Source organism: Gallus gallus, chromosome 17 (genome assembly GCF_016699485.2).
Source record: "Gallus gallus isolate bGalGal1 chromosome 17, bGalGal1.mat.broiler.GRCg7b, whole genome shotgun sequence".
Taxonomy (NCBI): Eukaryota; Metazoa; Chordata; class Aves; order Galliformes; family Phasianidae; genus Gallus; species Gallus gallus.
Window position 1 is genome coordinate 4,620,190 of NC_052548.1, and position 27,196 is coordinate 4,647,385.

The following is a 27,196-nucleotide window of genomic DNA, read 5'->3' on the forward strand; positions in this document are numbered from 1 at the left end:
CATCTTTTCCTCTTAATCTTTTATTATCAGGGACTGAAACCCCACCTTGTAGACTACATGGATTTTAGGCCACAGTATGGCTTGACAAGTCCATAGTGTACCAGACCCTACTGGGTCCCATCTTTAATGTACATTACAAGGGAACCATTAGCACTTGAAATGGTAGCTCAGATCATCTCTGAGCTGATTTAGACGGGAGAATGAAATGATATTGATTTGGGATTATGGCCAGGTGAAGACACCATCACACTATTTGTTTTGTGCTTGATGTTCAGTACATGAACTAATTTATAGTGTAATTTACAGAACAGATGTTGGGAATAGAATGGCTATGAACTGAAGACTGGATTGGGACTTTGAGAAAGAGAAGAAAAAAGGGGTATAGATAATCTAAGTGAAAAGAAAGATGTAAGTTGGTTTGAATTCCACTGCAGTCAGAAAGAGTTCTCTTAAGAGTTGTCCTAGCTAGATTTATGTTGCTTTGTTCTTAATTTCTGTCAGCATGAATATCCAAATTTATGCTGCCAAGCTGAGACCAGATAAACAGAAAGAAGGCTCAGGTCCTGAGCTTCCCCAGTGCTCTCACAAATAGGTCCCAGTGCTCAGTGTGTGTGTGTTTCACTGATCTAGAACACAGCCCCATAGCAGCTCTCTCCCAGAGGTACCCTGGGAGGATGGGAGCTGTGCATCTGGGCTAGTCACTAATTGTCTTCCCTAAGAGCAAAACTTAGCAATTTGTTTGATATTTACTTGGGGAGATGATGAGAACATTTTGACAATGTGTATATCTCAGTGGAGAAAATGAGGTTCATAGGTATACATCAACCACAGTATTTGCAGTCTCTTCCTTTCTTTCATCCTTTTGTTGCCAGTACTACTTACTGGCAGGGGAAACCCACGGTACGTTGCTGGGAGCAAACCTTGACAGCCTAAAAAAACAGTGGAGCAACCACTGGGCTCTTAAAAACCAGCCAGTGCATCAGAGATTCATTTGGGCCCATTTGGCCTTTCATTTCCCACCCCACCTTCTTCCTGCTGAGACTATAAGCATTTTAGGACAAGGATCATCTCTTTGGTCATGAACCCACCACACTCACTGCAAAGCAGCCTAACATTGCAGACATAAGGGTACTCATATAATATCGATAAGGAGAGCAAAGGTGTTTCCTTTGCCCTCCTGTCTGAAGCTGGGATAGCAGTAAGGTGGGGGCCCCGAGGTGGTTGCAGATCAGCTCACACTCACTGGTGTTTTTTAAATGTTTACCCTAAGAAATAAGTAGGCAGATACAACAATCAGCTTGGCTAGTTAAGATCCAGGATGGGAAGCAAAATGTGTGCTAGTGAAACTTCCCCAGAAAAGCTAGAATAACTCAGCCAGTTACTAAACTCAGTTAAGAAATGTCAGCCAAGGGTGATGTCTAGAGAAAAAGCCTCCCTTCACTCCATCTCCCAGCCCAGCATCATGCAGATCTAACCAAATGGGAGTGGTTTTTCCCAGTGTTTTCTAGCTTCATTGCAGCACCTGCCCCAGGCACAGGGTACTCAGGCAATTAGGTCCAATTTGTTATCAAGATGCATCAGACTTCCCCATAGTCTCTTTAGTCTCTTAAGTTCCAGGATGAAAAAACCTCTAAGTGCAATACTAGAACTAAAATGGCTCCAAGGCACTCACGTTAGGATGTATGTGCTTTAAAAGCATCTGTTAAACTCTTTTCAGCAATAAAGCTTACTTCACACACTGCAATCCCCAGTTTCAGGGCTTTGGTACTTTGGTGTATGAAAAGAGGTAAGCCTGCAACATGCAGAAGGAAAGGTAATGCATAACACTGTGCATACCCTGAGACGTTTTGCATTTGATGTTCTTTCCACTCTTCTCCCTGTACAGTGATGTCTATGCAATAGTCCGGGTCTGTGGCTCTCAAAGCAGCTCCATCCACTGCCAGCCCACAGGGTATAGACCAGGGTTCCTGGGAGGATTTGCTGCTGCTGTGTTGGTCACAGGTGTCTTACCAAAGGCACACAGTGTCCCTTCTTGCCTGATGGACTGCTTGTCCATCCCACCTTTGCTTTTCCAGCTGCCTCTGTCCTCTTTGCAGCAGCTGAGAACTTCAGAGCTGGGGAGACGAGCTGACCACCAGCTCTTCATCTAAGTGCCCCAAACAGGTCAGTAGGGCAATGGGATGTTACTGGTGGTGTGGAGCACATTCAGCCCAAAGGGAGATGTTGTAAGGAATTCAAAAAACCTGTATCTCTGAGTGTCCTGGAGCTGAGCTCTCTTGGAAAGCTCGTCCTTCCACAAGCACTCATCTCGGTGGGTATCACTCTCCAAGGCAGTCTGGGGATTTACCCTTCTCCGCTCGAGACATTTTCAATTGTCCAATGTTTTCAATTGTTTCAATTGTTGAATTGTTTGTTCCCCCCCAAACAAACAAACCCTCTCAAAATGGCTTATATCATCTCATAATCTTTCTTTACAATTGTCACAGTTCTCCCTGTTCTCCCTCGTAATGCAAAAACGAAAGCAAACAAATAAATCTCATCTTAATTATACACAAGCATAGGAGCAGCACAAAGGATCCATTAACATAAGCAGCAAAAAGCGCTGATCCCAACAAGTTTTCCCATGGTGTGTGATGTGGAGCATCTGCAGGGCTGCCTTGATGAGTTCCCCTCCCTGTCCTCCTCTATTCCCTGCATCCCCTGACTGTCCTTACCCTTGGTTGTTCCTGGCATCTCAGTGGGGTCCCAGCTCTCAAAGCCACCCACAGCTCTCACCCTTTGCTCCTGAGCATCCCTTCCTGCAGGGTGCTTGGGATGCAGCAGACATCAATTGGCTGGTGGGGAGCTGGATGCCAGTGGAGATGCTTCCAGGTGGAGGCTGTGATGGCTAATTCAGGGCTTTTTGATTTGAAACAGAATCTAAATTATTTCCAATTAGGAGATTGCAATGACAGCTGCTCTGAACAGGGCCTTTTCTCACAGCGAGGAAACCTGCCTGCACTTTTAGCTGGATCCAGATACCTGCATTTCCACAGTGGGACTCTCAGCAGTGGTTTCTAATAACCTCTTTTTCTTTCACCCCTTGCTATGCAATTCTTCCTCTCTCTCACACAGCACTGCCTCTCATGGGGAATTTGGTGATAGAATCCTTATCTCTCCCCTACCAAAATCTGTTCATTTTCTCTTTCCTCTGTGCAGGGTTTCATATTCCTGCTGTTCTGTCCAGCTTCTCCATCACCCCTGCCTGCCCTGTGATGTATGGGCCTTCTCAGGCAGCTTTGTCCTGACCCAGACAGCCAAAATCAGAGGAAAATCTGGTTTTATATTGCCTGGGGAGAATTCATCACAGAAGGTATCTCATTTAGGGAAATTAAGAATGAAGGAAAGGGAGAACTAGAAATTTATTCTGGTTTAGTTTTAAAATATATATCTATCTACTGCTGTGTTAATGACTGATAGTTTCTGTCTGTTTTTCTTCTCTTGTCTAACCATATCACATATCCCAGAGACAGATTTTGAGTGAAAGGAACATAGAAAATGCTTGGAAATGCTGCTGTGGCAGAGGAGTGCATAGGACAAGGAAGAGGAGGCCAGGTCATGCATTAATACATGTTGGACACAGATCTCTGCTGTACCAGCACAAGGAGGCACACAGCTTAAAGTCTGCTGATGCTAAATCCACTGAAATCAACAAGCATTTTGTCAACCATTTTGGTGCAGTGTTTTCTGTATGACCAGTGTTTTCTGCATGACCATTGTGCTCTCCAAGAGATCCAAGAGAGAAGATCGTAGCTCAGGAGATTGTTCAGTGGGATGCAGAGTACTGGAATAATGCCGTATTTGGCTAACAGCATTGTGTTTATCTGTGTGGAGCACTTAGATACTCCAATAGATAAGAGCCTTGTAAATACAGATAAATAGATTAGATTAGACCTTGACAGTAGTTCATGCAAAAGGCATTTTTATGTGCAAAAATAGTAATATTGTAGAGAAATAGCTATTATTTGGGACCTTGGGCTAGAGCTTCCATAATTGATATTGTTGAAGGGAAGAGGAAGCTAATGGAGAAGAGCTGCTGTGACTGCCCTTTTGTCATTGACTAATTCTTCCAGCGACCAAAGCCACATTACCCAGCTCCCATTTAGGCCTCAATGTGAGTGGCTGCATTTTTCAAGACAGCACAGCTTGATGGGCGCTGAATCCTTTAGAAACTCTCCTGCCCTCTCCGTTACATCTTGTCTTCTTGGAAATACAGAATGCTGCACAGCTCAGCAAGAGAACTGCCTCCAGCCAAGGGTCTGCAGGAGGACACAGCCACAGTGGGGATGCCCCCGTGCCTGGGAGGCTCCTCCAGGGATGTAGATTCACGTCTTCCTGTGCTCCCTGGCTCTGGTGTGCTGCAAATGAAGGAAGCGCTACACCTTAATTAATCCGTGCAAAAACAGAAGGTAGGAAAGCAGAAAATAAACATCCGAGTGATTTAGGAAAACCTGAAACAAACAGCAGTTTTGTTTCTCAAACAAATTACAATGAAGTAACAGGGCTGGTCCCTCAGCACCACTTGTCCTCATTGCATTAGGTACTAAACCCAAGAGCTTAAAAGCCAGGAGATTAATAATTAAGAGCTTCATACATCTTTTATTGCTTATATAAAACATATAAAGGGTGAAATCCTGACCCACCTGAAGACAATGTCAAAGTTCTCCTTAACTTCAGATTAACTTGGATTTTACCTATTTTTACACATTATCTGTTTTGACAAACAGAATGAAACGTGTGCTGTAAGATGCCTCAATAATCTCAACCATAACCCACGAGAGATACTTTTCTATCAGTATTTCTAGAATTCCATCAGTATTTCTAGAATTTCTGGAACAGAAAACAAAGCCTTTCAAAAAATTTGGAGCACACATACAAAATTAATGTTGATTAGCAAACGAACAGCATTATTTTTTGCCTCCCATAAAAATTTACACGCATTTGCTTTTTACACGAGCAGTATTAGCCCATAGACGTGGCACTTGGAATTACTTGAACTAACTAATCTTATTTTCCACTTATGAATATTCTTTAAAAGAAAATGTTTGTACATCCAATTCAATGCAATAAAAATGTCACATAAAGATGGAGGAAATAGGGAGAAAACAATTCACAGGTCAAGCAAAGGGTTGTTTGGCTGAAATAAAAAGTGCAATTTTTTGTACTCAGCTTAAAAAAATATATTTATTATGTGGGCAGTATAGAGTTTCAGGAGTCCTTAATCATTCATTTTCTTGCTTTTAAGTGTGAGGGTTTTGCAAATGATGTGATAAGTAAGTACATTGTTGTCACTTAGCAACCTTAACTCGTTTCTGAAGTGAGTTGTTTGTTTCTATAATAAATGAGACACTCAGATACCATGGTGATGTGCATAGGAGACCTTGTATGCTTAGACAGAGTGCTATCTTGATAAATATTATATTTGTTGGAGGAATAAGGCCCTCACAGCAGAGGAGTAGCTCTCTCATCCATAGCATGAAAACATCATCGCCGGTGTTTGCGCTGCCTCATGAGGAGCACCTGGAAGCTGTCCTGAAGCAAGGCAGACAGAAAAGCTGGAATTTGGGCTTAAAAATATAGATGAAGGTCACCTCTACAACTCTCAAGGTCCAAACTAGCCAGGCATGGCCTCAGTGAGTTTGCAGTCAGCTCCCACATGTGTTCATTACTGTCGCAGGGCACGGCTCTGAGCTTTGCATCCAGCTCTGTGCTCTGAAAGGTCTCCTCCTCTCCAGGATGTCCTGCTAGAGCTGTGCTGGGCCTTCCCTTGGCCCCTTGGCTCCTCATCATGCCAGCCAGGCCTTGGGGGCTGTGTCAGGGGAAAGGAGGAGAAGGACAAAAGTATGTGGCTGAGAGAGAACTTATCTAGATCCATTTATCTGGATCACCAGCTCGGGAGTAATTTGAAGCACAAGGGCTAATACCAGAAGTAAAAATATATTTCAGATAACTCGTTTGCATTCTAAGACTATCTTTACAATGTGGGGCTACAGCAAATCCCTGGACATCCCAGGCTGCCCAGAGAGGCTGTGGATGCCCCATCCCTGGAGATGTTCAAGACCAGGTTGGATGGGGTCTAGTATTAAATGTGGAGGTTGGTGGCCCTGCATGCTGCAGGGGGGTTGGAACTTGATGATCCTTGAGGTCCCTTCCAACCCAAGGCATTCTATAATTCTATGACTCTATGATTCTATGACATAACCAATCCTACTTGAGTTCACCTGATCCTTCCTGTTTTTCTCTTCCCACACTGTCAACTCCTTCCTCTTTGTATTTCCTGATCTTACACAAAATATATTTGTGTTGCTTCTAATGCTCCTTGAGTTAAAATTAATCTTTTAAAGAAAGATAAACCACATGAACTTTCTTTTGTTTTTAGAAATCCCATCCATATTCATAATCCACTAATCATGTTTGATAAATCAGAATTCATTGTGAAACATACTAACCCTTCATGTTGCTTCAGTTTTTAATCTTGTAGGAAAAGCAATCATTTGTGCAACGCATTTGAAGGGGCTGGGCTGGGCTGTCTTGGGTGTCTCATTGAGTCAGCTTCCCTGTTTTACAACAGTGCTTGTGCTGCTGAATCTAAGCTATCATCTGAAAACATAATTAAGTCTTCAGTACTTCAGTAGCAAGAGGAATCTTCGCAGTGGGGATCAAACACCCTCTTCTCAGTGATGCTGGCTTGAGAATAGCAGAGCAGCTCTGAGCTCTCCCCTCATTGTTGTGGTATAACCACATTAAAACCTCAAGGTCGTATTCTTGCAAATCAGCAATGGTAAATATCTCAGTTAGACAAGGCAGAGTCCTCACGTGAGCCTGGTCCCTCTCATTTGTACCATCTGCTTCCCCCACTGCCTACTACAAGACCGCATCATTTCCCCACTGCTGGGTTGCATTAGGGCTGGGACAAGAGTCAAGCAGGCGTGGGGCAGGGCATGGCTGAAGCACAGAACGTTGCACCTGGACCACCTCCTGGGGTGGTGTGAGGGGGCTGGGACCAGAGCTGCTCTGCTCCACACATAGTCCTGAAGTTTGGGCTCCCGGGCTCCCCCAGAGAAATATAGCTGTTATTTGCTGGAACAGATTCTAAGCCTGCCACACTTAATAATTCAGCGGTGAACTTTAGAGCTGAACGCAGGTTGAAAAATGGCTTGCTTTAGTAAGTACAAAATCTCCATTTCTGCTGCCTTTGCCTCCATCTCTCAGCCCTGGCCCTGCCGTTGCAGCACTCTCCGTTCCTATGTGATGGAACCAAAAGGAAAGGTAGGCAGGGAAGGAATTCATTTCCCTGCTGTGTAATGTTTATTGTTTCCTGCTTTCTGCTGTCCAAGGTCTCTGTCATTTTACATGATGTTTTATAACAGAAATGGTTCTTGTTGGCACCATTGAGTTCATCTGCAGATACGGATTTACATTTCTCCCTCATTGACACAGCTGTAATTGGGGCTCCTGGGGGAGGAAACCCTGACAGTGACCCAAATAAACCCTTCTGGACCCCTTCATAGCAGCAGGAACCTCGGAGGGTTTCCCGTGATCAGCAACTCCTGCAGTAACCAAGGGCAGCAGGGCTGCTGGCCCAATGCCTGATTTGACCTATAAGGCTGATGGGACCCTTTAAACATAGAGAGGTTTTATTAGAAAGAATTAGTCATAGTATCGAGGGACTCTGTCATTCCTTGCTTGTTTAACTGTACTCAGAGTGTTTATCACTTCGTCATTAGCAGCTTACATTCCTGGATCTAGCCCTGTTGACAGCTCATCCCCCAGGGGGGGTTTATTGCAATGAAGACCTCATTCTGGCTCTGGATCACAGAATCACAGTGTCTTGGTTTGGAAGAGATGTTCAAAATCATCTCATTCCAGCCCTGCAAGCAGGCTCCCAAAAACCCCTGTGAGGGTTCTGAACAGCCTGAGCTGCCCCAGCAGCACAGATCTGCTGCTATGCGATGCTCTCTCTGCAACATCTCTCCAACTCATGCATTCCCAACATGCAGAGTTCTCCCAGTGCTCCCAGCACTCCATGCCCCAGGTAATCACTGTGCTGATGGTAAAACCTGCAGTCACAGAAAGGACTTCTGTGTGTTTTCCTCGGCTCACAATCAGCAGATGATTTAATTGCATGAGAAAATGTTCCCTTTAATCTCTTAGAATTAGTCATCTCTTCCTCACTCATCTCTCTATATTTTTGGTTAGAGAGACTGAAAATCTTAATATATCAGTGACATTTATAACACATGTTAATATTATAAAACGTCAGCGCTCTATTTGCAGAAATGAATACTGATGTGATGGGAGTGTTTTATTATGTCAATGACTTTTATTATAAATATGATAAAACTGTGTCATCCTTTTTTTTCCCCCTAAATAAAAAATAAAACCACGTTATCATTTATCTCAAGGTTACTGCTCTGCTACCTTTTTAATATGTTCAATGGTGCTGTTAAGAAAAAATACACCCCGCAATGGATTTTCGCATTGTGTGGTCATTTGATGGATGTTATCATTTACCTGCATGTTTATTTAGGATTGGAGTGTGATAATGAGCATAGAAATCAGGCTAACGTAGTGGCTTCCTACGGACACAAAGCCAGGAGATGAAACCTAGTTTTAAGTGAGTAATTAATTATTAGCAGGGAGTGAAAGGTGGCCTGGTATGATGTCCACATTGCTCTCTCCAGGGTTGCTGGTTGCTGACACTACCATGCCTCAATCCATCCCATCAGCTCTGTGTGATGATGATGACCCCATCCTGTTGGTTCCCCAAAGACCTGACCCTCAGGTTCATTGCCAGACCCACAGAGATCCGAAGGCTCAGAAAGACATCGCGAACAGCCCATTATTTGGGTTGTTACACCATCCCACCAATTAATCCCCATTACCACAGCAAGTGTTTACTGTTGTGAAGAAGCTCAACTGTTCATAATAGGTAGTTGCACTTCCAACCCCAATAATCAGGTGGCAGATTCATGAAAATCAAGATCTCATTGTAAGGATAATGATATTTTATGGAAAAAGATTAGAAATGAATGGGTGTTTGTATGCATTTCTGCTTTGTCTATTTGGCTGTTTAGGTTTCCTTACTAATTTTTTTCTCAAATTGCAGACCTATAATAATCACGTTTACAAGAAATGAAGTAATATATGTGAAAGAGAAAGGGGAAATTGATTTGATCCATGCATACAGGCTGCAAGGGCTGGGGTTTTTCAGTATCCCAAGAAACACCATGGAAGTCCCTCCCAAGTCAGAAGCAGCTACCAGAACAAGTCACCACATTCCTGGTCCCTGAGTTAACACACAGCACAGCAAGGGACCTGCTCCCCTGGGGAGGAAGCAGAGGGAGGACAGAGATTGCAATGCTGTTGCTATGGTTCACAGTGTGAAAGTCTTGAGGATTTTATTTTATTTTTTCACATTTTTCTCCCCCTCACTTCTGTCTACATGCTTGTGCTACTGCAAAGGGAAGCCCAGGATTGCAGTCCTTGTAAGACATCTGTTTTGGTTATCAACTTGAAGGAGGTCAGAAATGGGCTGGGGATGATGACTGTCACAAAACATCACACAGCAGATAATAAACCCACGGCGAAATTCAAGGAGTGGGTGTTTTCCATGGCAAGCATCTCAGGTCTGCAGAGAAACGCCCAGCCAGATTTTGCAAGAGATCATTCTGCTGTTGAGAGCTGGAAGAGCCATTGCACACAGTGGGGAATGGGGGGGGGGTCTGCATGGGGTCACAAACGGGAGCATGGAGGGGCTGCAGGGAATGAATGGGAGTGAGCGACCAGAGCTCCTCAGGTGCCAATGAACCACATGGCAGCACAGGGCAGGGAAGCTCCCTTGGCTGCTGCTCAACTGCAAAATAGCTGCAAGCTGCCTGTGCTTGAGTGCTCGATAATTTGGTGCTTTGGGACAAGAGAAATAACTTGCTGCTCATGTCCAGCGTGAAGATTTCCCCAAGGTGAAAAGCAGTGCCCATCCCTGGGGCTGCATCCTGGCCATGCCATCCCATCCCCATCCCCATCCGCATCCCCACCCCCATCCCCATCCCAGGCAGCAGCAGGACTGCCGAGAGGCTGCTGGGGGCCATCAGGCTGTCACGGCAGCGTGTTTATGGTGGTTCCCCGGGGACTCCAGTCTGAAGTAGCAGAATCGTGCAGCCAGAGGAGGCTTCTGCCTCCCAGAAGTGAGCTACAACAGCACTTTAGCTGGAGACAGAACAGCTCTTTAAAAAGAAAATGCCGTGACTCCTCTTTTAAATGTTCTGCTGGGCTCTCAAGGAGCTTTGCAGCCATCCGCAAGGCTCTGGATGCTGAAGGAGGCAGAAATGAGCTCTGCTAAGTCACAGCAGTGCCCAGCTGGTCTTGTACCAGCAGCGGGAGAGGGCAAGGTGTCCTGTGGTTGCAAGCAGGACACAGTTATCAGCTCCCTTCACAGTTTTCTTTGCTGTGTCTTTACTTTCTCTACTGTTTTCTTTACTTTATTTCTCTGTTCTCCATCCTTAAGGGCAAAAGGGGATACCTGGGATACCAGTGGCTATGGGGGAACTTGTAATAAGGAAATCGTGGCAGTGATTTACCCCTTGAGGAAATGCCCTACTGGAGAAACGTAAATCCGAGTTTAATCAGGAGATTTCCTAATTAACTCTACAGGAAAGCCTGATCTCCTCCCATTTACCCTTCTCTCAAACAAGCTGCTCCTGATTTTAGTTTGGTGCCAATGAATTGTTCTCTCTATAGACTTTTATAGGGGTCTTATTTGTAGCATTCAGTTTATTTCTGATGAGCAACACCCTTCTGTATAGCATCCTGTTGCACACAGGGATTTAAAGATCCATTGGAAATAAGACTGGAAAGAAGTCTGTATAGATGGACCTTTAAGCTCTCAGAGACTGCTGTCACTTGGGCTGCTGAGATGTTGCTCCAGATCTGCTGCAGATACACAGCCACTCCCACCTCCCTGACAAAAAAATGGTATTGATGGAAAATGAGGGAAGGAGGAAGAGAAACTATATATTAATTTATCTGTATGAATTGATAATTTTAGATATCCATCGCTAGCTGCCCACCCGTCAGTGCGTTTCTTTGCTGTCCTCCCAGGGACTGCTGCACTTACAGCTGCTGGGTGAGTGGCAGTTGTGCCTTGACCTTGGCTGGGTTTTTCTTGCATTTCTCCTGCAAGTGAGTTTTTATAGCTTCCACCTCCTCTAATCTCATGCTTCAGGAGCTGACCACTGGGAGAAAGCTTGTCTGAGGGAAGAAACTCCCTTCTGTGTGTGCTAGGGCTGCAGAACACAGCCTGGATGGTCACCCAGGGGATGCTTTAGTGAGCTCCAGAGGGAAAAGCCTGGTGTGATGGTGCGTGTAATGCCAGCACAGCAGTGGGCCCTGAGGCAAAAGTGTCTGTGCTGGTATTTCTGTGGTGTATAGACAAGTCTGAGACTGAATGGCTAAAAGGGGAAAGCTAGGGTTAGGGGTCTGGGCTAAAGGTGAAGGTGAGATGTCAATGGAGTCCAGGAGTTGGACTCACTGATCTTTATGGGTCCCTTCCAACTTGGGTTATTCTATGATTCTGTGACAATGGAGAAGGAACCGTTGCAATGAGAGAAAAGAGAGTCGAGGGATTAAATGAGCAATTGGAGCTTCTGAGGAGCATGGAAGCAAAGGCAAAAGTGCCAATTTTCATTGACAAAATTGACAGGTAGGGAACATCTGGGGACTGAGAAGAGTGGCACTGAGGATTGCAAAGAAAAGAATGCTGCACAGAGAGGCTGGAGAGAGGCAGGAGCAGCAGCCTGAGGCAGAAGATGGATGTAAGAGCAGAGCACTGGGATGTGGAATCGATTCATAGAGGAGGAGAGGCTGGGAGAGGTGGACAGCCAGGAGCAAACTGGCAAGGAGAATTCCCATGCGGAAGAGCAGCACCATGAGCACCGACTTGGTGATCTCTTCCTTTGAGCTTGTCACTTTGCTCTGATTTCACCTCCATCCATTCCTTCCCCATCTACATTTATGTGTTTCTTAAGAATGAGTCATTATAAAGAACAAAACAAAACAAAACAAAAGCAACAGATGCCTATTTCTGATCTAAAATGAACGCGCAAGCTGCATTTTCTCTTTGGGCTAGAAAATGCCTTTCTGAGCTCAGATGGCATGTAATTTGTTTATTCTTTCTCAGGACTCTCGCTCTCTTCTCTCTCCTCCTGTTTTTCATGATTGCTCCTAAGTGGAAGGCAAAGCCAATAATGACCAGGTTGGAGGTGAACTTTCAAACCCACAATATTGGAGCAGGTTCAGAAGGAAATAAATGGAGGCAGCTCAGGTATAATTTAGGAAATGGCTGGAGACAGATGGGCATTTGGAGCTGAAACAAGAACAGGAGAATCACAAACTTTGGGGTAGCAGTAGGTTGCAAAGAAGCTGGCTGTGCTGTCTGGGTGCCTGCAGCAGCCCAGTTGGGAGCTGGAGCCCAGGTGGAACCCCTCCTGCTGCTCCCAGAGACATGACCTCAGCACTGTGGTGGCAGGAGGTGGCAATTAGTGGTGACAGCTTGATGAGCAGACCTCTGTGCCGTGGTGATGAGGCTTAGCTCCTGAACAGCTCCAAATGAGCCTTTTAGAGACTATTAAACCAGCTGTGCAGTGTTTGCTGTTTCACAGGACCAGGAATGGCAAGGTCTGTGCCAGTTTTCAATGCGAGGACGCACATGTGGGCATGTATGTGTGTGTGCCAGGACTGGAAGGACTGTGGTGAACTAAAGCATGAGGATATTAAATGGAGATTGCTGGAGAGCTGAAAGGGCAGTGGAGGGCGGGGGCTGTCTTCTAACATCTGTCACACCACTGGAGGTGCTCAGCTTGTTTCATCTCAGGGCAAGTCAGAAGAAATGCAGGCAAACATACAGTTACAATTTCCAGATGGATGCTGAAGAACGTAGACAGTAGTCTCCAAGATGCTGGAGACTTCTATCCCCTTGTATATATATATTGTATATACATATATATGTAGTGATTTGAGCCTGCACTCATGTCCAGTGCTTTCACTCACATTGGAGAACTTACCTGCTGAAGTATAGCTAAAAGACATTGACCTTCAGCACTAGAGCAAATTACTCAGAGATGGAAAATAAATGTAAAATATCTTATTTCACCTGGACAAATTTTACCCAAGAAAGGATATATCTGGAGAAATCAAAGGCATGGAGTCAGTGTTTGACTCCTGGAGGCACTTCACCAGCCTGTAGTCTGTGCTATCCCATCCATCTATCAGCACCCCAGGGTGAGTTTGGGGAGTCACCCATCACTCAACCAAGCTGAGCCACATTGCAAATCCATACTGTCCTTGCTGGAAAAGGCTCATTTCTCTGTCTTGTCCTTGCCTTGCCTCTCCTGCCTCCTAGCACCAATATCTGCAGAGCAGCCAGGCCTCCAGCATCTCTTTCTTTTTGCATTTGCACAGCCTTTTCCCTGGAATCCAGGGGACTTGTTTGTATTAACGTAATTGGCAAACACGTTGTTCAAATATTAGCGGTGGCAGCAAAACCATTGTGCGGGAGTAGTCGGGGGAAAGCAGTCCCTTCCCTCACAACAGTTAAAACTGGATGCTGCTGCCAGGCCCGTTGGGCACTGAACGTGGTCCAGGAAAGCTGCCTAGCTCTGGAGCTGGCTGAGCCACTCCAATCTTAGGCATTATTAATTTGACTGGAGCTGAAATGACACAGAAAGCCACTTCACGCACGTGATGAAGCACAGGGGGGTTCTGTAGGGCTGGAGGGAAGTTTAGGTCAGCAGCTTCAGAACCACAGGAAAATGTCCTATTGGCTTTGCCACTGCTGTTGTTGTGCAAGATAGGAGGAAGGAGGTTTTCCAGATGCTTGTTGAACAAGACTTCATGGGAAATGTTTATAGGGGTGAACTAAATTCCACAACACCTCTGAAATCAATGGCATTTTGTACCGGGCACAAAGTGGATCAGTATTTTTATGATGACGACCTTCGCTGATACACTGTTGGTCTAAAAAAAAAAAGGAAAGGAAAGTGATCATAAAGCTCAGTTTATGCTTAAACTTACGGACACGTGAATAATTCAGTTCCTATATGACAATAAAAAGGATGGGAGGAAGGTATTTTAAACTCTTTATTGATGAATTTAATGTAGTGGGACAATACCGAATCGCTGAGGTGATGGAGGGGCTGGGGCTGCCAGCTCTGATTCGGGCCTGGCCTATGGCTGACGGAAGTGAGAATTTCAGTCATTAAATATTCATCCCCCTGCTGAGACTGAGGAAAAACGCCAATAAGATCGTGGAGATCTCCAACTTATTCTCATGTAAAATAGAGTGCCCAGGAGGATGCTGAGGAGAGCATCTGCGATACAAAGGATTAATAGGATGGAACTCGCGTATCACTGCTCCCTATTCAAAATCCCGTGCATCCTTCACCCCCGTATCCAGCGTTATCAGCTTTGTTTGGTTTTTCAGGTAAATCTTCATTTCTTGGAAACGTGAACTAACGGAGAGCCACATTTTTCTGTAAGAAAACATGCCGTGTTTTTCTTCTGCAGATGCAGCTGGAAAAAAAAAATACCTCAGCATAGCCTGAAGATGTAAAAGAGAGAAGACACATAAACAAGAATTCAAAATGTATTTATGAAAACCTCATGCATTTTTTCAGCTATTCTCACGCTGTTTGAACACGTAAAGCTGGGCACACTCAGGCTGCAGTTGAAGTATCTCCTACGATAGCTCTGTTGGAGCTGAGATGAGCTACATCGGCACACAATTTGGCCCATAATTTTTCCTCAAGATCGGCAATTTAAAGAATAATCTCTGGAGGCAGTGGGTGTTTGAGCACCGTTCGCTCAGCTCACACTGCAGCTCTCCTGTGGTGTTCCATCCTGACCCGGGCCCTGTGCTGCCTGCAGCCCTGACAGTATCACGGCCTGGAGCTGGGGGCCTCATCAGAGCACCCTGACCATGATTCCACTCAGCCCTGTCCTCTCATTTTTCCAAATTGCCATGAAACACGAAGGCCATCTGACACTGCTTCTATTTCAACAGCAGTGCCGCATCCTCCCTTCTGCTGGGGGGAAACTGAGGCACAGAGAGGAAATGTCTTTTGGCAAACACAGTGTAGCAGAAATGCTGAGTCACGGCTTGAGGCAGTGATTGAGCACCTGGTGGGAAGGCAGGGCCAACCCAGGGGAAGCTCAGGTGTATGCAATGCATCTGAGTGATTGGAAGGGCTGGAGCCAGGATCCACCCCTTCCCAGAGCTCATTTAAGGGCTGGTGGGGGGTGGGGTGGGGGGTGGCTGATTTCATTGGAGATCCCTGTGTTCCCATGGCCTTCTGGGGGTAAGTGTCTTCTTTCCTTTGTTTCTGTGGCTGTTGTGTTTGATCCAATCCTCACTTGGTGCAGCCTAGGACTTTGCTGCTCTGCTGTCATTGCTGTGCTTTCCATCATGTTGCACAAAGTAAAAAGGGGTCTCTAGTGCTGGAGATTTGAGCTTCAAATGGTATATCATGCCTATTCAAGTAATTTTTCCTTAACACCAATATTATGCTTCCACCAAAAAGTCTGTCCTTAAATGAGAAGAGAGCAAACTCTCAGTTTCCTTAGGAAGCTGTTTCTGTTAAAATGGAAGAACCCTGGAGCTTTTGGCATATTATTGCAAACGTTTTAAAACTGTTGATATTAATGGGGAGCTATGAGGAAACAAAAATCATTCAAGGAAGCTTTTTTCTTTTAACATGTATAAGCTCAGAGATTGATGTTCTGGTATTTTTTCTACACCACCATTTTGTTAATGAAATATTTGTTTGTTTACCTTTGCACATACCCAAGGACAGCTTCACAGCAGGGTTTCTGTTATTCCCCAGCAAGCAGAAAGTTTGTGGTTTTAGGGAAGTGCTTCTATTTAACATTTATAGCAGAATACAGATGTGATTCCCAGGCAGAATTTTGCTCCAGTATGATATTTCAATATATCAATAGGATTGATAGGATAGAAAGTTAAATATAAACTCAATTTTGTCACAAACTAGTTGAAGGATAGTGTGAAAATGCTAGAAATTTTATTTTAAGTTAAAATCCTCCAGATATGTCAGTTTGTTTCAAGATAATGCTATTTTGGGGCACATTACTCTCTCCCATGGGCTTCAGAGTAGGGATATACCTGTCTTCTTCCGAAGAAAATTTGAAGTGATTTCTGCTATGTTGATATTTTACAGCTGTTTTTTTTCTTTTTTTGTAGAAACCAAATACTTTCTTGCAAATGCTTTAATGGTAGCTCCCTAACCATCTCCCAGTTCAATGAGCTGGAAGTAATTCCTTAAATGGGTGAAGTTCCATGGAAAGCCATGTCCCTATTAACGCTTGTGAAAAGCAGTGGATTAGCCAGCCTGGGTGGGGAGCCAGCCAAAATTGACACCTGTCACAGCCACATCTGTCTTGTCTGAATGGCACAGAGGTGTCTGTGCTGTCTGTCTGTATTACTGCTGGGTGCACAGCTGAGGAGGTGAAGCTGGGGAAAGGCATTTGGCAGTCCTCACCATGGCATGGTGGTTGCCACCACCCTTGTAATCACTTATGTCTTTGCCCAAGGGAAGTCTGTTTTCATTTCCTAATGTTTTTTTAGTGATTGGGACTTCCTTGGTTGTGTCCCTGTGTTGCGTACGGTATCTGCAGTTCCTACAGGTGGCTGATGGTGGTGTCAGTCTCACTTGGGCTGTTCCCCACTTGTGTTCTGGCTGCTTAAGAAGGTAGTGGAGGTAGTAGTTACTCCTGTACGTGGTATCCTGGAGGGGTGCAGGGAAGTGGGAGAGGAGGGCCACCTTCTGAGGAGCATTGGTTCAGGTCCATGACACGTTTGGTCCATCCAGACTAAAAATGGCATTGGCCTCCTCTTCCTCACCCTCAGACAACTAGTGAGAGCGGTGACATGCATCACCAGCAGCTTGCCACTTACCTTTTGGTCTGTAAATACTGATCTGCTTGTGACAAACACTCACAAGAACAGGAGATCTTCAGATGCAGCTGCAGAGATTGGACTGTTAGAGATGTTTCCAACAAACTTGTCTTATTATCCCTACAACCTCTCTTCTTTGTTTCCAGCCAACCATGAAATAGCTGATTCAGCCACAAGGAACTGAACACATCTCACTTCCTTTCCTTTTTCTCCTTCCTGTAGTTGTATTTCATATGGAATTTTGATGAGCTTTAGGTGTATCTGTGCATTTATGATCCAAAGGTTATAAAAACCAATGAGATACCAAAAGTACTACCAATAGGATAATATGTGGTGAGAAGAGGGTACCAAGGAGAAAAGGAAGCAAGAGATAACAAAGAAAAGGGGGAAAGGGGAATAATAAGAAAAGAAGGATGGAACTGAAAGGAAAATGAAAGGAAGGAAATGGCAAATCTAAAGAAAGGGAAAAGATCAAAGGAAAAAGGGCAGATGGAGGAGAGAAAAAAGAGAAGATGAATGGGTGGGATGGGGGAAGGTGAAGGAAAGGAAAAGCTGAGTAAGGAATCATGAAACAACTCTGGAGTGATGGGTTTTGCAGGTGCATCTCAGCAGGTTGCCTCTGATCGGCTCTCTCAGGGACACAGCATGTTACCTGGACTAATTTATAAAGGAAATGAAAAGGAAATGGACTTGTTATAATGAACACCATTAATTCACCTCTTCAGACTTCACTGTTTGAACAGAGAGTATCAAACTACTCAATTGTCATTTGTCTATTCCATGCTTCACTGTTGCCTGTTGGAAATGACTGGTGAGCACATATGCCTTGAATGGCTGCGCAGCCACTAATTAGCATATATATTGTTTGTCCTGGTACAAATTTATAGCAAACAGCAATATTTTACACTCCAGTAAAGTTAATAAATGAGGCTTTAGGCTATAAAAATTTCATGTTCTTTTGTGCAAAGGTCAATTATAAATAGTTAAGCACATATTCATCCAAAACTCTGGGCTCTAGCACAGGAAGAATAAAATATATATTGGTCAATCCACGTGCCAGCTGGATCAATGCCTCTTGTGTTGCTGCTGAGACACCTCACTCCAAATGGCCATTCAGCTGTAGAATGCTTTTGGCCATGAGATGATGGAGGTCCCCTTGAAGCTTGGAGGAGGAAGATGCTCTACAGTGCTGGAGGTGTGTTAGGATCACACTGAGCCAGGCTAGGGGAGAATTTAATGATCAAAGTTATCTTCTATGAGAAGAAGTTCTGGTGTTAGGAAGTCGGTTGCTTACACTCAACAGTGCCTCTGATGCTAAGCACAAAAAACAGGGAGAAGCTCAAACTAAGGGACATGAATACCCTTCCAGACAGAAGGAAACCTGGACTTAAAATTATCTTTTATTTGCATTATGGAAACACAGAGCTGCATTGAGCTCAGCCTTATAAATATTCAGAAGAGAAGTGGCCTGTATCTTAAAGGGCATCATCTACATATGAGTGATGAAGAGAGAGGTTCTGCGGTTATGTGAGTTGTTACTAATATTATTCCTTTATATTACACTTTCAACATTAAGACTGCATATGTGAACACAGATTAAGACAGACATGTCTCCTCAGGACTGAGAACTTCTAAGGCAAGGAATCAATGATGTGCAGATGTATCTTCTTCCATTGCAGGTGGAGAGGAAACACATGGGCATTTCCTGCAACAGTCTTCTTGAGGTTGGAGGTATTAAATCACAAATTTTCTTGAGGGATCGTGCCAAAACTGGTCTGTGACAGTGCGACAAGGAAATTCAATCAGAGGACACTTGAGATTAGAAAAAAATGAGGGTAGAATGCAAGAGTTTGGCTGCTGGAAAGAGGCACTGAACAGCAGCATCTGAAGACTTGACACTGCAGGAGGTTAGGAATGAAGAGGGCTGTAGCCCAGATCACAGAGGAAGCGGTGTTAAACAAACTGTCATCTAGCATTTGTCATCAGTGTTAACCTGGTAACCAGGCAACTGAGAGAGATGTAAGAAGCTCACTGCATCATCCAGAGTGAAGGGATGCATTTGGAGGGGATGAGAGAGCTTAAGAGCTCTGTGATTCATGGGATCAGCAACTCATCACCAGGGGTGGTTGGGCTGGCAACTCAGGACGCACACAAGAGACTTCATAGGATAGATCAACAGCGAAGTAGGGAAAGGATGGAAATGAAGAGAAGAAATCTGCACAAATGGGAGCTGTAACAAAGATCTGAAACTTCAGTTATTGCTATCACCAGGAACCTCTCTCTGAGCAATTTCTGCAGTTGTACTAAATGCAGTATTTGCTTGGGTTTAATACCCTCCCCCTCAAGGGCTGTGTGTCCCATGCATCTCCATGAAGATTTATTTTCATCTACAGGGCATGTTCGTGCCAAGACGTCAGTCCTCCTCTGCCCAGGGACTGCATCAAGCATCATCAGCTTTAACAGGGGAAGGAGAGCCACAGGACAGCAGTGAACTTCCAAACAGGGGCAGGTGGGGATATGGAGGAGTAAAGCCGCTGAGGACAGTTGACAACCAGTGACTTGCTTGTTTCTATTGAGAGGACACCTCCTGGTTGAACTGGTTTCATACTGGGAATGGTTTGAAGGTCTTGTACAAGAAAGGTGAAGTTTGCCACGGAACAAAAAACTATGTAGAGGAGAGATGAAATCAGGAATGCTTGGCATGTGGAGAGACATGAAAGGGGAGATGCACATACCCTGTGAATTTGTTCCCCTGCATTTTTTCTGCTAAACATTATGGGAACTCTGCTGAAGCAGGCAATCCAGTAGAGAGTGGTAACAAGATTGGAAAGAAGAAGCAGCCACCCAAGGTCAGCAGAAGCCTTTGGATGCCAGTGCCAGGATGGCTCAGCAAAGGTCACCACAAATGGACAGAGATGTCTTTTCTGCCAAAGGCTGTTTAGCATGTGAAACAGGTGGGCTGGAGTCGTCAGGGGAGATCCAAGGATGCACCTGGCACCCAGTGAGGCGAGGGATGCTGATGTCTGCACTTGGTCAGAAGGAGACAAAGCTCAGCAAAGACAGTGCAGCTGTGACTGTCGTGTTGTCTTTGCTTCGTTTACAGTGCCTGTTAATTACACAAGGTCTGTTCAGGGAACAGCCCTCCTTCTGTCCTGCTTCTGTATATGCTGGTTTGGCTGTGTTTTCCTCCAGACCTCAGTCCCGGGATTGGGAGGAACCTATTAGCTGACTTTTTGCCTCAGAGGGGACCTAAGTCATGCACAGGATGTCCAAGGAGCTGGATGCCACTCGGCTGGTCCTGCCCTTTCTCCTTTTTTCCTCTTTATGTGTCCAGTGACCAGTTCTCATTTCTGCTTCTAGTTGTGTAATACCCCTACTCTAAATTGAGCTGTGAAACAACTTCATTTTGTCTCAATTCATACAGGAAAAGAGGAAAAAGTAATTTCAGATATAGCTGCTAGAAACCTGGATTCTGCATACTGTATATAGTTCCGGATTTGCCTTTCAAAGGTTTGGAATTACTAGTGCCAGAGGGAAAACAATTCAGAAGTTTAAGACACAGACCTTTGGTTAGTCCCTCTAACTCGAGAGGTTGTATTTGTTAGACAGCAGTGTGCTGGTTACAAGCTCACTTAGAAAATGTCTACACAGCTGTTTTCAGACTCCTGGGATTTTAAAACATTTAAATAAAGTTTGCTGAAGGCTTTGAGTACAGCCTGGATTTTGCTGTATTGAGAGCAAATGCTGCATTCCCCCACCTGTGAACAGAACCCAGTCTGGAGATGCTGTGCTTGAGCAAAACTGACAAACATTGTAAAAGTACATCTTCATATGGAAGTCAGCAGAAGTCCTGTCAGGCTGCAATCCAAGCAAAATGAGTGGAAATCTGACTGAAGAAATCCAGGAGAAATGGGTGTAGTTATATCTTGCATTATGAAGAGTTCTGGATGAGGGTGGACGCTAATGGAGAAGAAAACAATGGAAGCATCCTTTAGTGAGACAAAGCCATGTGAGTGGTTCCTGATGTTAAAGGATGTGTCTTTTAGATCTGGTGCTGAGGGTGAGAGCCCTCTGCTGCTCACAATGCTGAGCACTAGGTGCAGAGGGGCACCCTGGCCCTATGCTCCATCAGTTCACACCTGGCTCTGCTGCTGCCTTTCCCCCTCAGAAATGGGACTGTAGGCCCACAGAGGGGCTGGAAGGTGCCTGAGGTGTATGAGAGGGATGTGCTGTGGCCCACAGCAAGTCCTGTACCTCTAACATGATGTCTGGCCAGTTGGTAGATGTAGGTTGGCTGTCCACTCTCTCACCTGGCTATATTAATCCCTCAGGAGTTCAAAATCTCATATAGATTCAGATATTTGGAAGCTCAGTCTGGTCTCATCAAAGCTTTCAATGTTATTATCTCTGCTACTCAGAGGCAGATTCCAAACACCCTCAGGAATTCACCTTTAATAAACGGTGGTGGGGTGAGGGGTGGGGAATACTCAGCATAGCCCCTGTTATTATATTTTCCCCTTGTTTTGTGCAGCTCTCATTCAAATACCAGAACCATAGGGGGCTGCTGGTGGTGATGGGGATCTTATTACAGTTCATTTCTCTTCCAAATTAAAATCAGTGCATTGAGTTCACCTTTGCTGCACTCACCTAAGTGCTTTTGCTGGAGCAGAGGCTGGGCAGTGGTCCTCAGCAGTGACAAATATGGGAGGTGGGCACCAGTGGCTCCCTGCTTGGGAAGATGAAGGATGAAATGTGCTAGCCCTAAGGCAGCTGGCGATAGGTGCAGCCAACACAACTCAGATGGAACACTGGTCCAACCCTTTCTGTAGTGGTAGCAGGCTGACACAAGCTGGGTGTGCTCCTCTGCTGGGCCTGCTGTGCTGTATGAGCAGCAGCGATGGTGTCCAAGTGTCTGCCCAGCCACATGGATGACAGCAGCAGCTGAAGGCAGTTTCCTTGCTGCAGCAGGATCCAGCCTCTCCAGGCAATGAGAGGAGATTGTGGGAGGAAGCCAGGCAGCAAAACCCTGATCTGAGTCATCTGAGTGACTTGCAAAATTCATTTGACTAAGATTTGACTAAGCAGCTGAAGGGGCTTGGATGGCTGTTTTGTGGCTGTGGTTTCTTTCTTCTTTTTCTTCTATTTTTTCTTTTTCCTACCAGCTCTGTAACGAATGTTTCCCATGTTTCACCAGCCCAGCCTTTCAAACTGCACGTGCTCCAGTGCACGCACACACACAGATTGATGTTTTCCCCATCTTTACCTTTTCTCCCCCCCCCTCTCAATACTCAAGTACATTTATCTTGCCTGTGTCCTTGAGCACACCAATGATCTGTGCTTATTCCCAAGTTCTTGTTGCTGGCAGTGGCTGAGGAGCACAGCCCCAGCCTCTTCAGTGGAACAAGTCAGTAGTGGGGCTTTTCACTGCTGTTCAGAAATCTGAATTACAAATGCTTCCCTTTGAAATCTCCTTTCACCTGTGCATAGAGCCATGGGCTCCAGGGTTTGTTTTATATTTTACTATTTTATCCACATTCTATCTTTTTTTGTCTTCAAAAGGTGCTTCTCACAATGCAGGGGGAGGATCTATTTCTTAGTGTAAGATGGAAGAAAGTAAATGTGGAACAATAGTTGACAAAATAAGCCTATAAGGGAAAATCTTCCTGCAGTTTTGCATTTTACTGCAAGTTATTGTGTACACCCCCTGCTCTGACATGATTTTATAATCTGACACACTGCCACTCAGTACAAAACTGATGGACACCTCAGGTAGGGTTCACCATAAGGTCTAAGCAGTTGGTGACCCCGATGACTTGTGTAGCTGCCCTTGTCCCCTGCCCGTATCTGCATGCTGCAGCACCTATTTACTTGGCCAAGAGCAGGAGATCCCAGCTGAGGGGGAATTCAAGTCTGTGAAGCTATTTGTTGTCATCTCTACACAACCTCTTACATCAATTTAATTTCATGTTTTTACTGATCCATTTCACGCTTCTGAAGTCGATTTTCAAAGTCAGTTACGGGCAGGTGTGCTTCTGTGTTTTTGCTAAATGTCCATGCCCCGTGGTGCTCCCAGAGAACACAACTGAGCAGCATCACTTCAGGTGCAGGGCTCCGGCTCCCAGCATCAGCTGCTGCACATCTCCTTCCCAGAGCCCAGAGAGGCAGGGAGGAACAGGAAGGACTGGGACAGATCCAATATGAAGAAAGGAAAATAAGAGAGTAGCAAGAAAATGTGATCTGTCTTGAATCAGGATGAAAAAAAAAGGTTGAAGAATAGAAGAGTAAGGATGGAGATAGCATAAAGAGGGAGCGATGGAGATGGAAGTGCAGAGGTTTGTGGAAAGAAAAGAGAGCTGAGAAGTGAGCTCAAAACCACCTGAAGCATGGCAAACAACAAATCCTTCCTGCTTTGCTTGGAATTGCTGACTCCCCCACCTCCTCCAAGCTCCCTGCTATCAGAAGCCTCCTTGGATTTCCAGTTTAACTCCTCCAGGGAGTATGTGCCAGGATGGAAGGACCATAAGCTTGCTAAATGAATCTCTTAATCACTGTCATTTTAGTCCTAAGAAAAAAAGTGGTGTGCTTTTTGCAGACAAATGGAAGTCCAGAAGTGAACTCTTCCTTCATCTGATCACATCCCTCCTGAGAAATCTTGCTTGTTATGTTTAGACCTTTGTCTTTTTTTGTTTTTTTTAATAAAGCATTTTTCCTTTGATATTTTTTCATATTCAGCAAAGTCAAGAATATTTTAGTTTGTACACAGAGTGAAAAATATTGGACGTTCCAGAATTCAAAACCTTCTTGGCTAAATATACCTGTGGTGTGCTCACAGTGACCCAAGCCCAGGACACAGTTTGACAGGCTGAGCTGTCACCCACTGTCAGTAAGGGCTAGGACAAAGAGGGCTTCTGCCTGTCACCAGATCTGGTTGTAGATTAAGACCAGACTCGGGTTTCCATTTCACTGCTGGTGCAGCCATGGCACCAGTCAAGTGCCCCTATTATGGTCATCCAATTCCTATGGTCAAAATTATGTTTAATGTACAAAGAAAACTGTGTGCCATCAGCAGACCTCACCCAACGTGAAGTAGCATAGTTAGATGATCTTTAATGGGTATCGCCTAATTTATTCTGCATGTGATAATGCCATAACATGCTCAGGGTCTAGAGGGCAGAAGTAACCCATCTTGCTGCTCACTGTGAACTTCTCAGCATTTAACGATCTTCAAGCTTGGCCTGGTGATCCTATGTGCTCCTGAGTGAACTATCTGCAGTTTTGTTGTTGTTCATCCGAGGTTTTGGACACGCCATTTATAAAGGTGTTTTCTTTTTGCTGCTAATTGTCCTGGGGTATTGCACCATGCAGAAAAAAAAAACCCTTCCTGGGAGAAAATGAGCTTTGAAGAAAAATCCAAAGTGAAATGGCGGAAAGCTCAGCAGCCACAGTGACGTTACCCGCATGCCATGCCTAAGGAGAAGGCAAAAGAAAGCTGGTGCCCACCTTTCATCCATGCAGGGGGCCTCCAATATCTGGGGAAGGTTTTCCCAGATTTGTGAAATAAAAGAAATGCAAAGAAGTGCCTTCATCCTGTGCTTCCCCCCAAGCTGGATTAAAATTGTGCATTCAGAAAGCAAGCTGAAATGTGTTCTGTTTAATAAATTCTCTTTGAAAGCTGGAGAGAGTTTGCAGCCAGCAGAGGAGGGAAGCTCCAGAACAGCCTTCCAGCAGGAGGAGTGGGTGGCAAGCAGCAGCCTGACTGGTTTTATGATGAAGCTCGATCAGTTTATGAGTGGGATTGTGTGGTGCCGTTGCCTGAGATAGCAAGGGACTGGATGTAATGACCGAAATCTCTTCCCGTCATGTGTTCTTCAACTGCAGTGAAGTCACAGAATAGAATAGGCATAGTTCCTATTTTTCTGTTCAAGATACTTCAGCTTACACCAGCTGAGAATCTGCCCGAAGCCATGGCCAGCAACCTTTAGTCCTTGCAATGGGTGATACCCCTTTAGCCCTGCCCACACCTGGCTCCCCGATAATACCGACGCTGTCCTTATTCTGCAACGCCTTTTTCTATTGCAGAGATGTTAGCAACAGCCCATGTGGTGGTCACATCCAAATATCTATTTTTCCCTTTGTCCAGGCAATAAAAGATGCCTTGAAAGAGCAAGGATGGTGGTGAGAGTGTCAGGTGGGGTCATGAGGCACAGGCGTTCCACAAAAGGGAGTCAAATAACAATGAGCAAATACCTCAAAACGCTTTCCAAAAATAACAGCCTAATTAATACAGCTGTTGTTTGCTCTGCTCCTGCACCTCCTTTTCCCACGCTCGGGAATGACTGCTGTGGAATACGACAGGGAACTCAACTTTGTTTCTAAGCTTCAGCCCTAACAACTGGCTTTGATAGGGAAATGTATATGAGATCAGGGGGATGGACACACAGCATGTGAACTCTGGGCTGTGTCAGAACTAACCACTGCAACGCGAGCATGGGATAGAGAGTACTGACAATGCACTGCCTATTATGTACACGTATCTCACAGAGGGACACTGTGCCCCCAGTCAAAGTGCTAGATGGGCTGCAAACACAGAACAAAAAAGACAACCTGCAGAAACTTACAATTCAAGTAAGTTAAGACACAGAAAAATAATTCCAGGGGAAAAAAAGAAGAGGCAAATAAATCCAAAGGATTAATGATCTCAGTTGTAGGAGGATAATTCACAGAAAGGCAAAATGAGTCTAATAAATTAGAAAGAAGCAAAATTAGCCTAATAAACCTTTGGCTAGAAGTTAATCACTGCAGTGCACAGGTACAATGTAACTTCCCTCTGGGTGATCCTGAGCGTGGAGAGCAGCTCAGTGTGAATGCACCCATGCAGACGTGTCAGAGTTGGGAGGAAAGTGGTCTACTTCACTCCTTCATGGAACTCTTGCAACCCATTGCTCATCAGCTAACAGATGTCTCAGTGTGTGCCCAGCCCATTCCTGGTAGGAGACAGGTACTGGGTTTGTACATCTCGCTCTCAAGCCTGGTATGACTTCTTGCTTAGCAGGGCTTATGTCCCAGTTTCTGTGGTCAGACAAAGTGGCATTTGTTCTGCTGCTGTTCCTCTAGAGGTCTTTGGAGATCCCCTGTGCATGCACTGCTGGTGTACACGGGCAGTGCTGGACCCATCCCTATGCACCTAAGGATACCAGAAGTAGGATCTCGTTTATATCACCCCATAAATTAGACCTGTCCAAGCTGCACAGGAAAGTGAGCCCAGGTGCACATTTTATGGCTCAATTGTTGCAATGCGCAGCAGCTCAAGGGTACAAAAGGTCATGGTTTCTCTTATTGCTGTACATCCCTGAGGAGCACCTTTACGTCTGACACGGGAATGGCACCAAAGTGTCCCTCCATCAGTCCCTGTGAAGGTACAGGTTAGGGTAGGGAACAAGCAGGTCAGCAGCAGGGCTCTGCAGCCGCAAAGCAGAGCACCGGAGGAGGGAATGATGTCCCCAGAAGGCGTTCTGCTCTTGCCAGCTCTCATGGTAGCACGTTGTCTGTGCATCCCTGCTGCACAGAGGAAAGACTTGAAGCGCTGTCTAAACCTCCTCTTTTCCTAAACCTCAGCAGCTGCCCAAGGACACCAGTTCACTTAATTGCTGTATCAGTACATTCAAAGATACTCACTATCTCACTATCGGCCCTAGCGAAACATGTATTATCCATTTGTCCTTGAGAGCAGCCAGCCCCTCACAAAGTGATTAAAGTAGTTTGTGCTGGATGAACCATGCACATCTTTTTTTTTTCTTTTCCTGCCTTCCCCAGAAGATATCATCCCCCTCCACCTTCATCCCAGTCACGACAGAGCTTCCTCCTTGCAATTTGTTATGTTTGCACTCGCTTGTTTTCCTTCAGACAGTCTTTGAGACATTGCATCCAGTGACCTCTGGCAAAGGAGTGGGAACAGCACACACTTTTATCCTGGCACTGGGGAGCAACGGTGACAAATTGGTTTACTATTCTGCCTGTTACCAGGGGCTGAGAGTAGGGAGAAGAGGTTTTATTACCCCAAAGTTACTGATGCATCTGAAAAGCGCTTTGTAATCTCTTCTCTCCGATGTTATTTAAAATATATATTTGGGTTTCTCTCTTCCTGTCTAGGAACGCAGAAAGTTTTGCCTAAATGGATGGAACGTTCTGGTG

At 45.0% G+C, this 27,196-nt stretch overlaps 1 long non-coding RNA gene across 6 annotated transcripts in view; it reads left to right on the forward strand.

Annotated features, from left to right (window-relative positions):
• LOC101748943 overlaps window positions 1-27,196 on the forward strand; it is a 241,366-nt gene that overhangs the window by 197,690 nt on the left and 16,480 nt on the right. The gene's annotated exons all lie outside the window — the stretch shown is intronic.